The sequence below is a fragment of the Balaenoptera physalus genome (genome assembly GCF_965194825.1).
Source record: "Balaenoptera physalus genome assembly, chromosome: 16".
NCBI lineage: Eukaryota > Metazoa > Chordata > Mammalia > Artiodactyla > Balaenopteridae > Balaenoptera > Balaenoptera physalus.
Window position 1 is genome coordinate 91,082,143 of NC_138898.1, and position 16,784 is coordinate 91,098,926.

The 16,784-nt window shown below is 59.4% G+C and overlaps 1 protein-coding gene across 8 annotated transcripts in view; it reads right to left on the reverse strand.

The window, feature by feature from the left end:
- The window catches only part of AMZ1 (archaelysin family metallopeptidase 1), a 42,900-nt gene extending 26,461 nt beyond the window's left edge, over positions 1-16,439 (reverse strand). For 6 of the 8 annotated variants that reach the window (XM_082429117.1, XM_082429116.1, XM_082429115.1 and 3 more), the window contains exon 1: positions 15,473-16,439. The gene's annotated coding sequence lies outside the window, so the exon portion shown is untranslated. Of the gene's footprint in view, positions 1-7,062; positions 7,104-15,472 lie in introns of those variants that run through there. The other 2 variants (XM_082429110.1, XM_082429111.1) reach the window with 2 other exon arrangements.
- Positions 16,440-16,784: the final 345 nt, after the last annotated feature.

Sequence of the window (16,784 nt, forward strand, 5' to 3'; positions counted from 1 at the left end):
TTAACCGGCACCAAGTGTGGGGAAGCGTCCGCCCTCCCCCGAAGCAGGGATGCGGTTTCCACGGAACCCTGCTGAGGACAGCGCGGACGCGCCCCTCCCCAGCCCTCAGGAGGGAGGGCGCGCTGGCAGTGAGCCCCCCCAGCCTTGTGCTGAGCACCTCCAAGCCAGAGGCCCCTCCACCAGGAAACTAGCCACCCCTGAGCCCTCTGTGGTCACCCCACCGCCTGGGCCACCTCAGCGCCTGCAGCCACCGGCTCTCCCAGCGAGGGCCCCGAGGGCCTGCGGGTGAAGCCGCGATGCCCGAGTCCACGTGGCCACGCCATCCAGGGGCTGGACAAGTGTCTGTGGGGAAGGAGAGCAGCCCCACAGTGCCGGCTGCAGAAGTTCCCTAGCACAGGCGAGGGGCGGGCACACGTGCCGAGCGCGGAAGCATCAGTAGGGAGATGTGGGCAAGCAACAAAGAGCACTTTAGCTGCTGGGGGAGGCGGCGCGGCGGGGCGGGGGGACAGATGGGCGGGGGGAACGGTGACAAAGTCGCTCCACAAAGTGGGGTTTTCCTCCCGACGCAGGAGCAGGGTCTGGCTGGCGCATCCCGGGTTAATCAGAAACAACGCGCCCTCCCACCGCACACCCTGAAAAGCTACCGGGAAGGGATTGGCTGCTGCGGGCTTGACTGTGTCTCGGAGGGGGAGGCGACGGAAGGAACAAGCCAGAGAAGAGAAGATACACAAAGTAACAGATCAGGAGTAAGGCGAGAACAGCGCTCGGGCGGGTCCATGATTTAGAAAGTCAGGCAGATGCGCAAACCCATGTCTGCAGAGCACAAAGTCGCGAGGCCTCCCGGCCGAACTGGAGAAACAGGAACGGCCTTGTTTTTGTGGGAAGAATAAAGAAACGAGACTGTACTCCCTTTAGCTAACCTCAGTTTAAAATGTTCATCCAGGGCTTCCCTGGTGGCGCAGTGGTTGGGAGTCTGCCTGCCAGTGCGGGGGACATGGGTTCGAGCCCTGCTCTGGGAAGATCCCACATGCCACGGAGCAACTGGGCCTGTGAGCCACAATTACTGAGCCTGCGCGTCTGGAGCCTGTGCTCCGCAACAAGAGAGGCCACGATAGTGAGAGGCCCGCGCACCGCGATGAAGAGTGGCCCCCACTTGCCGCAACTAGAGAAAGCCCTCGCCCGGAAACAAAGACTCAACACAGTCATAAATAAATAAATAAATAAATAAAAAGAACGTGAATTTCTAAAAAAAAAAAAAAAGTTCATCCAGAAAATAAATGCATATGTGCATATATGTGTGTATGTGTGCATATACGTACATGTAAACATACACACATATATTCATATAGAGGGGGAGATTGGGTGTATGTATAATTTATAAATCTTCCTCCAGAAAATTATACACGTGATTTTTTTCCAGAGATATTATATACATGTGTGCATATATACACACATACATACACACATGGATGTGTTTTTTCAGTTAATTGCTGGCTTAGATGAAGGGAGAGGAACCGGGATTGAACACCTACTGAGATCCCTGCCAGCAGAGAGCTTTCAGCATTCCCTTCTGCACACATATTTTACCAATTTACACCCAACTGTGTGTGCAATCTTACCTCCTCTTGACTTAGTATATTATGAGTGCCTTCCCAAGTCCTTAAACAGTCTATAAAGAAATGCCTTTTTAAAAAAAATTAATTAATTAATTTATTTATGGCTGTGTTGGGTCTTCGTTTCTGTGTGAGGGCTTTCTCTAGTTGCGGCAAGCAGGGGCCACTCTTCATCGCGGTGCGCGGGCCTCTCACTATCGCGGCCTCTCTTGTTGCGGAGCACAGGCTCCAGACGCGCAGGCTCAGTAATTGTGGCTCACGGGCCCAGTTGCTCCGCGGCATGTGGGATCTTCCCAGACCAGGGCTCGAACCCGCGTCCCCTGCATTGGCAGGCAGATTCTCAACCACTGCGCCACCAGGGAAGCCCGAAGAAATGCCATTTTTAATGGCCGGACAAAAACGCCACAATGAACATCTTCGTATGTGGCTCTGTGTTTCCATTTCCTCAGGAGAGATTCCCGGAAGATACTGTGTGTGGATGTTTAAAGAATCTCGATTTGTAGGGATTTCCCTGGGTCCAGTGGCTAAGACTCTGCACTGCCAATGCAGGGGGCGCAGGTTCGATCCCTGGTTGGGGAACTGAGATCCCACATGCTACACGGCACAGCCAAAAGATTAAAAAAAAAAAAAAGAATCTCGATTTGTATAGCCAAATTGTGATCTGTATAAATTGCACTTTTGTACAAAAGCGATTTGTATTCGCTTTCCAGAAAGGTCACACTAAGTTGCAACGCCATAGCCCCCCGGATTTCTAAGTAGTCAGCAGCAAATGAAAATAATCACCGAGAGCACTGAATCCCCCACTACATTCCAGGTGAGGCTTTAACACCCAGGGAAGCGGGGGCAGTTATTCTCCTCATTTTCAAGAGGGTGAAACTGAGGCAGAGTAAGGTTAAAACTAGCTTAATCAAAGCCACACAGCACATAAGAATCAGAGGTGGGATTGGAACACACTGATTTTCAAGTACCCCATTTTCCATCACCGGGAGCAGCAGGGTGCCACCTTCTCAGGACCCCTGCCCAGACCCCCGTCCCTGCCACCAGACACCAGGGCAAAACTGACAGTCTGTACTGGGATGAGCAACCTGCCCCTGGGCTGCAGGAAAGAACGCCAGCCACTTGAGAACCGCGTCACACGGCGCACACGGAAGGGCCACGGCGGCGAGCTCTCCAGGGGCCCAGACCATGTGCGAGGAGGACCCAGTGAGGACAGACTGTGTGACCAGAAGGACATGGTCAACATTTCCAAGGGGGGCGGGTGGGCAGGGTCCCGGCGCAGGAGCCCCTGTGGCTCCCTTCCTTCCTCGACCCGACAGTCACCGCGTGCCTATGCATCCGTGGGGCTCGGCCTACACCTGGGGATAAAACGGGCCCCTGGCCTCGTGGAGCTTAAACGCTAGAGATTTAGGCAGACCATAAAAGGCAAGGAAAATAAGTATTGTCTAGTGTGTTAGGTGATTAATGGTACCTGAAGAGGAGAAGGCAGCTCAGGGCATGGGGCTCGGGAGGGCCAGGGCTGCACCGCCTTTTTGCAGAGGGTGACCAGAGCGGGCTTCACTGAGAAGCTGGGAGCTGAGCAGACTGGAGGGAGGGAGCCGGGCAGGGGGGCTCCCGAGTGGAGGGGCATGTGCAAAGGCCCCGCTGCACACACACAGCGCACACAGGTGGGTGCAGGGGCAGCGGGGAGGCCGGCGTGGTTCTGGAGGGGGGAAGGGGGAGATGGAGGGAGGGAGGCAGGGCTACGTCGTGCAACCTCCAAGCTGTGTGTTCCCTGAGCTCTGGCCTTCCCCACCCCCGGGGCGAGGAGGAGGGGGTGACAGGAGCAGCGTGAGGCTGCAAGCCGGGCTCTAGGCGCTCCTCCTCCCCGGTGTCCTGGGTGCGAAGGCAGACCCTCCAGGAAGCTTCAGGCCACAGGGACCCGGGGGCCAGGCACAGAGCGGCGCTCAGGAAGCCCTGAGGAGGGAGCGCCCTGAAGGCCAGCAGGGGCTCTGACCTGCACTTGGCCCTGTGACCTTCAATCCCCCTGGGCCTCAGCCCGGTTGCACCGGCCTCCCTTGCCCAGAGCGAGGCTGGACCTGGCAGAAAGGAGGTGCCAGCTGCAGTCCAAGGTCCGCCCTGAGCCCCGGGAGCGGCCTTGAGCGCTGACACCACGCGCATCTCACCAACCTATTTTTGTTTCAAAATGCAGCCCACGGGACCCCGGTACGTGCTCCGGGCTCTCCCTGACCCTCCGCTCACCAGCACCCTCCCACAGCGAGCTGGAGGCTTCTCGCTGACAGTCACCGCTACAGCATTCCCTGCTGTCACAGCCGGCTCAGAATTCTTTCTGTAATTGGGAGTGGCCTATAAATTGCTCCTCTGGGGCCACGGGGGCCTTCCAGACGCCCAGGAGGGTCTGTGTCACAGCTTTGCCAAGGAGGTGAAAGTGGGACAGACACCGACATCCTAGGACATCCCTCCTCACAGGTCCACCATCTGTAAACCGCAAGTCACTTCTTGACCCAGCACCTCCTCTGAACCCACAACTTCCTGAAACGCAGCTCTTAGTATTCACGTCTTATAGGCAAGGCCACGGAGGCTCAGAGTGGGGAGGCCACTTGCCCAGGGTTGCACAGCTCACCAGGATTCAGACACAGTACTCCTGACTCCTGACAGAGACGTAAGGCAGACGATAAAAGGCAATAAAAATAAATATTGTCTAGTGTCACTCTGGGCCTCATGTGCAGGACCCTCTCCCAACCCCGAAGAGTCTTTCCTGCCAGCACCCACTGTCCCTTACCACCCACCGACCCCGCTCAGGGCCTTCACTGCCAGCAAACACCTCAAAGCCAGGCAAAGCCTCGGGAAACGAAAAACGCCTGCTTTTTACCAAAAGTTCAAGGGCCCTGGCACGTCCATCCCAGGAGTGACTTGGGCCCAAACTGTAAACCTCAGATGGCCCAGAACCGACCAGGTCCCTCTGGTCCTGTGCGCCAGAGGGACCCGAGGCACAAGCGGTGTTTCCAAGGAGGCCGCAAGCATCTCCACCTTAGGGCCCGTCTGCACCGTTATGAGCCATGTGGGATCCCAAGTACTTTGGTTCATGCGGTGGCATCGATCATACGCCGCGTCTGAACTCAAAAACGAGAGCCGTGTGCAACACAAAGACACAAAGCGCCACCTCCACCAGCAGCACCACCTGACGCCACGGCTCCGTACTGTTGTGAGCGCTGTTATGACCGCAGGGTCCCAAGAACACACTTGGAGAACCACCGTTTCACTCTGACTTCTCCCCCCGGGACAACTGATCGCAGGCCCGCGGTGCCGTGTTGAGCACGCGTGTGCTTGGAGCGTCCACGTGGGAAAGACGGGCCTGGTGTGAGGCAGAGACGCCCAGAGCACCTGCCCCGGCGCAGAGCCTCTGGCCTAACAGCCACACAGAAGCCCAAAGAGCTCGGAAGAAATGGCCACCTTAGCCCCGGACCGGCGCGGGCTGGCGGGTCAACGGGAGGCTCCAGGTTGGGCCCCAGGGTGTGTGACAGGTGTGTCCTGTCCATCCGCACGGGTCCCGCTCTCTCTGGGGTCCGGCCATCTGTCTGCCCAGATGGCATTTCCTCTCAAAGCCCCCCGGGCGGCCACACTCTCTTCCTGGGTCACTCAGGGAAAGCCTGACCCTTCGGTCCTGCCAGGTCATTTCTGCACAAGACCACCCCTCGTGCGGAAGCAGAAGCTGGACGTGGGCAGGGACCGAGGCTGAGCCCCAGGCCACGGGGTGCCGAGCGAGGGAGCCGCAGCCGGAGCAGGGGCTTCCCAGCCCTCTCCGCGACCCGCCAGCCCGCTAATCTTGGCAACGATGAACGCCCCGCTCTGCCCATAAGGTGGGGCAGCAGCTGCGGAGCACAGGCCGCCGGCCTCATGCCTGAGCCCTGCAGGCAACCTCTCATTCGAGCCGCACAACCTTGTGCCGCTGCAGGTGCTATTAACAGTGCCCATGTCTCAGATGGGGAAACCGAGGCCAGGTCCAATCTCAGAGCCACGCCTCACGCTGGAGCCAGAACTCTTAACGTGCCAGTGGGCTTCCAGAAGCAGAGAAGGTCTCACCATCAGTACACGGTGGGATGTCTCTGCCCTGCCCCTGTTAACACTGGGACCGCGGCCAAAGTTTTCAGCCCGCCTCCCCTCTCCCTGAGGCGCCCACATCCCCCTCACCTGTCCACTGTCCCGCCCAGAGGCCAGGGAAGGGCGTGCGCTGGTACAGGCCGCTTCCACTCCCAGGGGAGGGCCTGCTGCAGGAAGGGCAGGCGGCCCCAGACCCCTCAGCCCGGGCACCTGCTTCCCAATCCGACTGGACAGATGCCTCGGACTTTGGCAAGAAAGCATGCTCTGATTCTTGTTATTCTGAATACGCTTTGCAAAACATCGCAGCAGCTGCCTCGAGCTATTCACTACTGTCTGCCTTCTGAGCAGCCCCACGCAGAAGGGAGGTAAAGGGTTTGTGGTTTCACACTTCTCAGAGGTTTACATCTGCTCAGAGGGGAACCGAGGGCTGCGAACACGGGGAGAGGGTCTCCGCGTCAGACCCCTGCTTCCTGTTGCAGGGCCCTCACCTCCCTGCCCTGGCTGCCACCCTGGCAGTTTCCTTTCCCACGACAGGCAGAGGAGGACCCAGCCTTCCCCTCTGACCCTGGCAGCATTCTCAAGTTTGGCATCGCTGTGGAACCCCACACCCTGCTTTTCTGAGCTGGAGGTGCTGCCTGTTTTCCTGAAAAACAGGAAAACAGCACCGGGCCTGCTTCTCCACCAATACCTAGGTGGTCATGTGGGGCCCTCCCCCGCGCCCCCAGGCTCTCTGGGGGCGTTCCCTGCCCACCTGGGCCGGCCAGGAAGTGCCCTCTTCCCGTGCCCGGCCCTGGGCTCTCCCACAGCCTGTTTGCTCCCATCGCCAGGATGCAAAACAGCCCGCAGGTCGCCCTCCCGTGGGGAGCAGGAGGCCGGGAGGGGTCCCCGAGCCCCTTCCCTCGCCCGGCTCCCCTCTGCGGGCCCAGGCCGGGAAGTCTCGACTCCGGCGCGGAGCACAGAGCGCGGCACTGCACCAAACCCTCCGCGGCGCACCGGTCCCCGACACCCCACCTCCCGCCCCAGCGCGCCCTCCGTGTCCGCGCGGACCCCGCGCCCGAGCGCGCCCGCCGCCGCCAGGGCGTCCTCGGGGCTTGAGCGGCTGGACTCGGCGCTGCGGCGCGGCCAAGGCGTCCCGACCCGGGCCCTGCGCCCCGCTCGGTTCGGGGTAGCGGCGCCGTCCCACCCAGCCCGCCGGTCTCCTCTCGGTCCCCGCCTGGGTCCCCGCGCCCCTCGGCCTCCCCGCCGCACCCCTACCTCGCAGCCCCGGTCCTCCTCGCCGCGCGCCCGGGTCCTCCCCGCACCCTCCGTCCTGCAGGCCGCGCACCCCGGGTCCTCCCCGCCGCGCCCCTACCTCGCAGTCTGCGCCCTCGGGAGCCGGCAGAGGCGGTGCCAGGCCGGGGGCAGCGTGGGCACGTGGCGTGGGCCACGGAAATCGGGGAGGTCTCCGCGTGACGTCAGCGCCGAGGGGCCGGGACCGAGGCGGGACCCGGTGGAAAGTGTAACGGGCCGCCTGGCCGTGGGCGCCACACCCCCTCCTGCTGCTATGGGTGCATCACGCGCGGGCCACCAGCGGGCGGAGCGCTGGCAAGGGTCCCCGGTCCTCAGACGTGGGCTCTGGCCTCTGCTGACTCCTTGTAAAGCGCGCTTGCCACGCCCCTGACCCTCCCAGAAACACCTGGGGGAGAGGCGGGGCCTGAGACCCTAAAGCCAAGCAGGTGAGAGAGGTGAGCCAGTGCTGCCCAGGTGAGAGAGGTGAGCCTGTGCTGCCCAGGTGAGAGAGGTGAGCCAGTGCTGCCCAGGTGAGAGAGGTGAGCCAGTGCTGCCCAGCTGAGGCCCTCAGGTCATACAGGTAAACCAGAGCTGCCCAGGAAAGGGGCTGGCATCGGGGTTACCTCAGCACTGTGCGGGCACAGCTGCAGCATGTGACACGCAGCCTAGCCCTGCCATCACTCATTCCCCGGGAACTTCCCCTTCATTTGGCGGTCTCCCTATTAAGATGTAGTAATGATTTTTTTAGAAGTTTTTATATGCCAGGCACAATACACTAAATGCTTTACACGTACTAGCTCAAGCCTGTGAGGTAACTATCCTTTTTGTCCCCATTTCACAGATGGAACTCTGAGTAGGCAGGGGAAGTGACAGGCCCGTCTGAGGAGCCCCAGCGCCGGTGAGGGCGGGGACCCAGCACCCGGCCAGGGGGGCAGCACGGGCTCTGTGTCCAGCGCACGTTTGCAGCACGAACACCGTGGGTCCTCAGAGAGGGTCCAGGCGGTCTTCATCCCCAGAGATGAAAGGCAGGCAGCCCTCGTCCAGGGAGCTCCTACCACACGCTGTCTCTGGGTCCCCTTGTCCCCCGAGAAGGGGCCTGTGCTCCTGCCACGTCCCGCCACCGCGCTGCAAGGCCATCAGCCTGTGGCCCGCCGGCCGTGTCTCCGCCTCGAGAGCAGGACTTCGCTGTGCAGCCCCCGGGAGGCCGGCACGGCCGAGGGGAGCTTCCCGCGCGGCGGGGCCGGTGCTGACGGAGGTGGAGGACACTTGGCCCTCTGAGCCTCGCTGCGCTCCCTTCGAGCGGCCGCCGTGAGCTGCTGAGACACGGAGAGGGGTGCCTGGGCCCTAGGAGGCGCGGCGGCCTCTGCGCTTTTCGTCATTCTCCTCAGGCCGCCGAGCGAGGGCAGTGGCAGCTGCTAAGGGCTCCCTCCTTCCTCCTCTCCACAGCTCAGCGGGGCGACCCACGGTGGCACGGGGCCCTGTCCTGTGTCCTCGCTCCTGAGAGAGCATGCGCCTCAGGCCACAGGCCCCGTGGCCTTTCCTGCACCCCCTACGTGGCTCCCCTTTCAACGGCACAGAGCCCAGGACCCCAGTGCAGAGGGGGAAGGTCTAGAAGGCGAGGTTGGGGGGGCTCCCTGAGAGCTGGAAGTTGCCCGAGTCTCTGTGACCCTGAGTGCCTTTTAGGGGGTTTCTGCTGTTCACCGCCCCCAGAAAACCTTGCCTGAGGACAGTCCTGTCCGGGAGGATTTTGCAAGGACTTCCCAGCAGCCCAGGGGGGTGTAAGAAGCACCCGGGGCCACAGGGTCAGCGGTCAGACATCTGGGCTCTGGATTGGCTACTCAAGCTGCCGGACCAAGAAAAGTCACTTCCCGTCTTTGGGCTGTTTGCTCACAAGGTGTCAGTGATCCCTGCGGTCTCTGCGGAACCGGGGGTTGGGGGGGAGGTGGGGGGGACCATGTTGGTCCCCATCTGCCTAACACTCAGCCGCCCTCAGGCCACCTGCCCTGGAAGCGTTGGTCTGGGGAGCCCCGAGAGAGCCCCAGAAGGCATCCCAGAGGGAAGTGGGCAGTGCTCCAGCCATGAGTCGCCTTGTCCCCTCCCGGGCTCTGGCCTGGCCCCCCAGCAGAGAAGGCCTGGACCCCGGCACCGCCCACCCGCCCCCCGCCCCCGCCCCCGCCCCCGGTCTGCTCGCCGTCGAGCTTCCCTAAGCAAGGGAGGCTAGACAGCCCAGTGCTCCCTCCCCAGCCCCAGGGTCATCAGGCCTTCCTGACCGCGCACTGGTGTCCCGAGACGTGCAGGGGGGCCGGCCGTCACAGGCAGGTGGACAGAGCAGAGTGAGGGTCCCATCACCCACACAAGCTGAGCCGCGCATTTCACCCCTGGTTTCCTCCCACCCGTGAGACCCAGGCAGACGGCCATTAATTCAACAGCTGCTATTCTGGGTCCCGACTCTCCACTGGGCTCCAGGTTAGGACCAAGGAGGCGCAGTGAACAGGTGAGGTGGGGGACAGGCACCCCATGTCACGCCAGGGTCCCCTGGGTGGCCAGGAAGAACCTCCCGCCTCCTGGAGAAGCTTCCCCTGCACTTCTGGGAGGCGAGGAACTGCCTGCCCGGCTTCCTGAGGTCTCTGTCCCACTAGGGTCCTGTCTTGGGGGACAGGGCAGAGGGAGGGAGGGCTCAGTTCTCGGGACATGCACCTTGAGTGAGGGCCGCCATTTGTCCCATCTCCCGGTCACGGTGGCTGGTCAGCGGCCTCCTGTCCAGTCCCCACAGCCAGCGGGATGAGGACGGTGCCCCCCTGCCCAGTGCCACGTGGCACCCCAAGGCGGGAGACGACCCCCAGCACAGGCAGGAGCCCGGCCATGAAGGCTGGCATTATCGCCCCAGCCCCAACGGGGAGACTTTTCCTCCAGCTGCCCTTTGCCTCTTTGGAACCCTTTATGATAAGGGCTTCCTTTGAGCCGAATGCTACCCCAGCTCTGGGCTGCCAGCTCCCAGGCCTTCCCGGCAGGGCCGCCCACCCCTGCCTGCCCAGCCTCATTCAGGAGAAATGCCCCCACGGATGGCTGAGGGATGTGTCACCATCATCCCTGGCACTGCAAGGGGATTCTGTTTAAGCCTTAAGAAATGATGCTACAACAATAGATGTCCATTGTAGAAGATTTGGAAAATTCTAAAAAACTTAAAAAAAAAAAAAAAAGACCCCATAATCCAGCCATCAGGAGGTAACCTCTCTGCCTTTTTGTCAGACATCCTTCAAATAATTTTCCTCTCAACATTTAAATACAGTATTCTGTTCTGCCGGAGGCTTTGTCGCATGACACCCTTCCCTGTCAATAGCCAGGAACTGGCATCTTCATTGTGTTGTCTGCACTGTTTTGTTTCATGGAGGATTCACCTGGTTTGTGACATTTTGGTTTTTCCCAGTTTCTCACTATTTTACATGATATATATTATAAAAAATAGTATATATATTATGTAAAATAATGTATATATATTATGTAAATAGTATATGTGTATATATATATATATATATATATATATATATATATATATATATATATATATATATATCACTGTGATAATCTTCTTTCCATAAATCTTTGTTGCACAGGTTTCTGATGTTCCCCCCTTAGGATAAATTCCTGCAGAATGCGGGTCACAAGCCTACACTTTTGACACGTGTAGCTACCAGGATTTTCCGATTTATTACTGCGGGGGACGGAGAACTCGGAACCTGAGAAATGCTTGGTGTTCTGTCCCGGAACTGGTTACTACACAGAAGGTGTGGGATACCCACCTCCCCACCTGCCCCGTCCCTGGTGTGGCCAGGAAGAGACAGGAACTGGAAGAGTAATTACCTATCAAGCCTGGGGTGACATCTCCTCCTTTCAGCTGCCCAGTTAGCACATGAAGTTGGAAATCCAGACGAGCCCCCTGTTCGTCCAGAAGGATCCTTGCCCTAAGTTGGGGGATGCCTAGTGCCAGGGCCCCCAGAAAGGAGAGGCGGCCTGCGGACGCCCAGCCCAGGGCCAGCTGAGGCTTAAGGCAGCCAGTGCCGAGTCAGTCCATCCCCTGCACACAGGACACGTGCGTCTCAGACCCCAGACCTCTCTTGTGAAGCCACCTCGCTACAGCCAAATCTAGAAATGGGCAGTGATGTGGGGTCTCCTGTCCCTTCAGCTAGATGAGAAGGCGCCTCACCCCATTGCACCTCAGTTTCCCCACAGTAGGTTGAATAGAGGCCCCCAAAAGATGTGCCCACCCAGGCCCTCAGAATGGGATCTTATTTGGATTAACGGTCTTTGCAGATGTAATTAAGGTAAGAACCTCAAGATGAGATCATCCTGGCCTCTGGTGGGCCCTAAATCCAATGGCAGACAACACTGAGGTACCACCTCACACCAGTCAGAACGGCCATCATCAGAAAGCCTACAAATAATAAATGCTGGATAGGGTGTGGAGAAAAGGGAAACCTCCTACACTGTTGGTGGGAATGTAAATTGGTATAACCATTTTGGAGAATAGCGTGGAGGTTCCTCAAAAAACTAAAAATAGAGCTGCCATATGATCCTGCAGTCCCACTCCCAGGCATATGTTCAGACAAAACTGTAATTCGAAAAGATACATGCACCCCTATGTTCATAGCAGCACTATTCACAATAGTCAAGATGTGGAAACAACCTAAATGTCCATCAACAGATGAATGGATAAAGAAGATATGTGTATATACATACACAATGGAATATTATTCAGCCATTAAAAAAAACGAAATAATGCCATTTGCAGCAACATGCATGGACCTAGAGATTATCGTACTAAGCGAAGCAAGTCAGAAAGACAAATACCATATGATATCACTTATATGTGGTATCTAAAATACGACACAAATGAACATATCTACAAAACAAAAACAGACTCACAGAGAACAGACTTGTGGTTGCCATGGGGGAGGGGGGTGGGGGAGGGAAGGATTGGGAGTTTGGGGTCAGCAGATGCAAACTAGTATATATATGATGGATAAACAAGGTCCTACTGTACAGCACAGGGAACTACATTCAATATCCTGTAATAAACCATAATGGAAAAGAATATGAAAAAGAATGTATATATGTATAACTGACTAGGCTATACAGCAGAAATTAACACAACATTGTAAATCAACTATAATTCAATAAAATGTTTTTTAAAAGATAAAAGTTTAAATATAAAAATAAATAAATAAATCCAGTGGGGGGAGCATCCTAAGAGACAGAAGAGGAGAGACACAGAGGGAGGAAGGTCAGGTGACACCAGAGGCAGAGGTAGAGGATGCAGCCACGAGCCAAGAGACCCCAGAGCCACCCGAAGCTGGAAGAGGCAGGAAGGATCCTCCCTGGAACCTCTGGAAGGAGGGTGGCCCTGCCAACACCTTGATTTTGGACTTCCAGCCTCTAGAAATTTATTTAAGAAAATTAATTTCTGTTGTTTTAAGCTCCTCCCCTCCCCTGCCGCTCCGTCTACAGTCATTTGTTACGGCAGCCTCAGGAATCTAATGCAAGTTGGAAAATAAGAAAATGCTTCATATGGTTGTTATAAGGGTCAGGAAAACATCCAGAATGTTCTCAGCACTCGGTAGGTCCTCAGAACACGGCAGCCACTCATCCCGCCAACACTTAGACACCTGCCGTGTGCCAGGTGCTGTGCTCGGGGGACAGGGTGCGTCCCTTCTGTCCACGGGCAGCAGACAAGGGGGAGAACAGACATTGTGTGGGGAGGGAGGAGGGGCTGAGGAGCTCGTGCCACGTGAGATGGGCAAGATAAGCTGAGCTGCAGTCTCCGGGCAGAGATAGGGGTCCTGCCGGCCAGAAGGGACAGCATGAGCAGAGGCCTGGACGTCAGGGTGGGCAGGGCCTGTGGGGAGCGGAGCCGTCGGTGGTCAGGAGTCAGGAGTGCAGGCCTCCATGCGGCAGGGCTACCTGGGGGAGGTGAGAGCCGGGGAGGGGGCGAGTCAGGGAACCGGAACAAGGCCAAGGGGGCCCAGATGGCCCAAGCAGGGGTTTCCCCGCCTTTCACTAGGGCACCTGGGAGCAGTGGGGCGGGGTGGGGGGAGTTGGGGGGGTCAGGCAGGTGATGTTCAGGTGGGAGGTGATGGGGGCTGACCCAGGGTCCAGGTGGGGGGCTGTGGGGAGGACCTCGGACCTGGGGGGCTTGGGGGTCTGCTTGGATGGGCAGGGATGCGAGTCGAGGCCTCCCCCAGGTCACAGCCTCCTGGGGAACTGCCCAGCAGCCAATCTAAAGTGACAGTTTCTTGTTATACAGCAGAAACTAGCACAACATTGTAATGCAATTATACTCCAATAAAGATGTTAAATAAATAAAAATAAAAATATTTTCTCTGTAATAAATAAATAAGTGACCGTTTCCTGAGTGCCAGCCCACACTGGGCGCCCTGGGACCTCACCCGCAGAGCTCAGGGCCGGCTGGGGCTCCCCTCAGGCCTGGGGGGACAGAAGCCCCTGGCGTTAGAGGCCGGATGAGTGGGCTTGGCCCGCACCCCAGCGCGAGAAGGGCCCTCCTGCGTGCGCGGGGTCGGAGTGAGGCGGGGCCCCAGCCTGGCCCAGCCCCCTGCGCTCCGGATTAGCATTCGCCCTGGGTGCCTGTGTCTGGGAACCCTTGTCCCCTCCGGAGATCGTCCGGGCTGGCTGGGTTGAGGGGGTGGGCTCAGCTCGGGTACCCCTGACACACACCCACACCCACACCCACACACACCCCCCGAGGGCCCTGCCCCTCCTGGCGGCAGCACGGGTCGTCCCCACGCCCGGGCTCCACAGGCTCAGCAAATGCTGGCGCGGGAGTCGGGGTCCTCGGCATCCGGGGGACGGACCCCCGTTCTGCATCTGCGTCTGTCTCCACCTCCTGGGCATCTTGCTCCCTCCCTCTGCCTCGTTCTCTTCCCCACCGTGGTTTGCGCGGTCAGCGGACCAGAGAGGATCCCCACGTGCCGCTTCTTGAACGGAAACAGAGAAGCGGGCCGGGGGCTCCGAGACATCTCCCGGAGCACACGCGCTCTCCTCGGGAAGTGCCCCACGCCTGGCGACACCCATCCCGGCAGGTCAGCCTGCGCTCTGGGCACCTGAAGACGTTCCCCTCGCCCCTGCACGCCGCCCATTTGGGCTGCGGGCAGCCACAGTCCCTGCACGTGGTCCCCAACAACGACGACAACAGCTCCATCCTCGGGTGCCCAGAGCAGGGCAGACGCGGGCGTTTCCAGGACTGAGCCTGCATCCTGCTCAGCCGTGACAGCGGTGACTCCGGACAGACTGGTTGCCTCGCCTCCAGCCCCCATTCCCTCGACCGCAGGACGTGGCCATCCCACCCCCATCTGGGTGGTCGTAAGGGCTGACGGGATCAGCCAGGACGAGGGCATCGTGGGGAGGAATGCCATCAGCGTTCTGGAAGTTTTCTGACCCCAAGGCACCCTGCCCGGCACAAGTGGCCCAGCTCATGTGTGGTGGACACAGGGGTCTCGAAGGCTCAGGCTGTGGTGATCTGGCCAGGAGACCCACCTGAGGCCACACCACTGGGATTTGGGATGTCCTCACTCCCAGAGATGACCTGCCCCCGCTTGCCCCCCCAGGGAGACCCGGAGAGGCCCAGCATCCAGTGGGAGCAGACCCCTAGGTGGTGGGCTGTCCTGGGCAGGCCTGTGAGGAGACAGGGCCCTGGCCACACCAAGCCCTGCCTGAGGGGTCCCAGCTTTGTGGCCGGTTTGAGTCCTCAGAAGCCATGGTCCAGAAGCTTCTGCAAGCAGGCACAGGAGGGGGTGGAGGGTGGTCAGGGAAGACGATGGGGGGAGGGTCCCAGGTGGAGGCAGAGTCGGCCTGAAGAGGCCAGGCTGCATCTGGTCAACCGCTGGCATCTCTCTCGACTGCCCCCAGCCCCAGGCCAGGCCACTCGGCCTCACCTGGATGACGGCTCAGGCCTCCCGTGGCCCCTTCCAAGCCACTCATCCAGAGCCAGGTGAAGGCACGTGGCCCCAGAAGCCTTTCAAGGACTCCCCTTGCTCTTAGGGTGAAGCCCAACCTTCCCACGGAGCCCGTGAGGGCCCTGTCCACCCGCCCACCACACCCCACCCTCACCAGCTGTCAGCTGCCCCGGCTCGTCTGACCCCGTCACCACCCTTTCTCCCTCTGCGATTCTTCTGCTTAGAAGGCACCCTGCCACCCTGCAACCCCAGCTGGGATTCCCAAATTAGGGTAAGCCCCAACCTCATGGGGGTGCCACGGGGCTCTGGCTGCCCCCCCCGGCTGCCCTCCCCATCTGCTCCAGCCCCTCTCCTCTCCTGCCCGGTCTCACCTCCAGGTCTCTGCCAGCCAGCCAGGCCCCCACCTGAAGCACCCGTCCCCCTCCCCTTCACAGGGAGGACTCCCTCTCCACACTTAGGTTTCAGGCCCCACGGCTGCTTCTTCCCAGAAGCCCTCCGGTCACGCGTTTCCATCGACACGATTACCTGGCCAGTGTCCGTCTCCGGCCCGCAGCTGCACGCTGGGGGTTGCGGGTGTCCCCGTTAGCACCTAGTGCAACGCCCAGCCCACAGTGAGCGCTCAGCCCAGGTGGGTGTGCTGCCACACGTCACAGCACGGCACGCACGTCCCCGCGCGCACCCAGCGTCCCTGCCTGCACGGCACTCCGAGCGCACCCACACGGACTCACCTGCCCCCAGGCACACACGTGCACATGCGTGCGTGCTCCCACGCACTCCCAGCACACTGCACACGTGCCCCTCCGCACACGCCACCCCGGGCACTCACCCCCCACACACGGTCACACGCACAGCCAGGCAGCCTTGCTCATGCCGTCCCCGCCACCCTCACTCCAACAGGCGCCGGAGCTGCTGTTTGCCGCCTCTGCCTGCCGGCGTGTTTGCCAAGCAGTTTCCATGGCGACACATCTTGGCTCTGACAGGAGCAGTGGAGTGCAGGGAAGACGGCCTCCGCGGAGGGGACAAGACTCGAGGTCTCTGCGTCCTCAGGCTCCCAGGCAGGCAAGGGCGGGTGTTCCCATAAGTGGAGACACCACCCCCGCCCCACCCTGAACTAGGCTTGCACCTGAGAAGAGGCTCCGGGACTTCTGGGCTACCTGCTCCAGGACGTAAGTCGCTCAGCCATTCAACAAACCTTGTATGCTGGCTACAAAGCTGCCTGAGGCGTAGGCCTGGCTCACAAGAGCTCACGGTCGTGCCCTGAGACTGGACTGTTGTCCCACTGCCCAGCTGAAAGCCCATCCCAGATGGGTCAGTGGCTCCCTGAGCACCAAGGCCTAGCCACCCACCTTCTGCCCACGTGGGGCGAGGATGCTGGGCTCCCCCTCTGTAGATCAACTGCAAAAGCAACCCTGATTCTGCACCCCTCCCTGAACCATCATTCCCTTTGCTGCAACTCCTGTGAAATAGGGGAGCCTCTTCCCCACCCTTGAATCTGAGCCTGCCCTGTAACTTGCTTCGGTTGATAAAAGGTGACAGAGTTGATGCTATGCCAATTCTGAGCCTAGGCCTCAAGGATGACGTGCTTCTGCCTGCTCTCTCATGGGCACCTGCGGTAGCATGAGAACAAGCCTGGGCTAGTCTGCTGGAAGGTGAGAGAACATAGGGGTCATCCTAGCTGAGCCCGCTCTAGACCAGCTAGCCCCCAGCCAACCCACCACAGATGCAAGAGAGCGAGCCCAGAGCAACAGCCCTGCCAGGTTGGCCCCCAGATCCTTCAGAAATAATAAAATGTTGTTTTAAGTTACTGACCTGAGATTGTTTGTTACACAGCAACAGC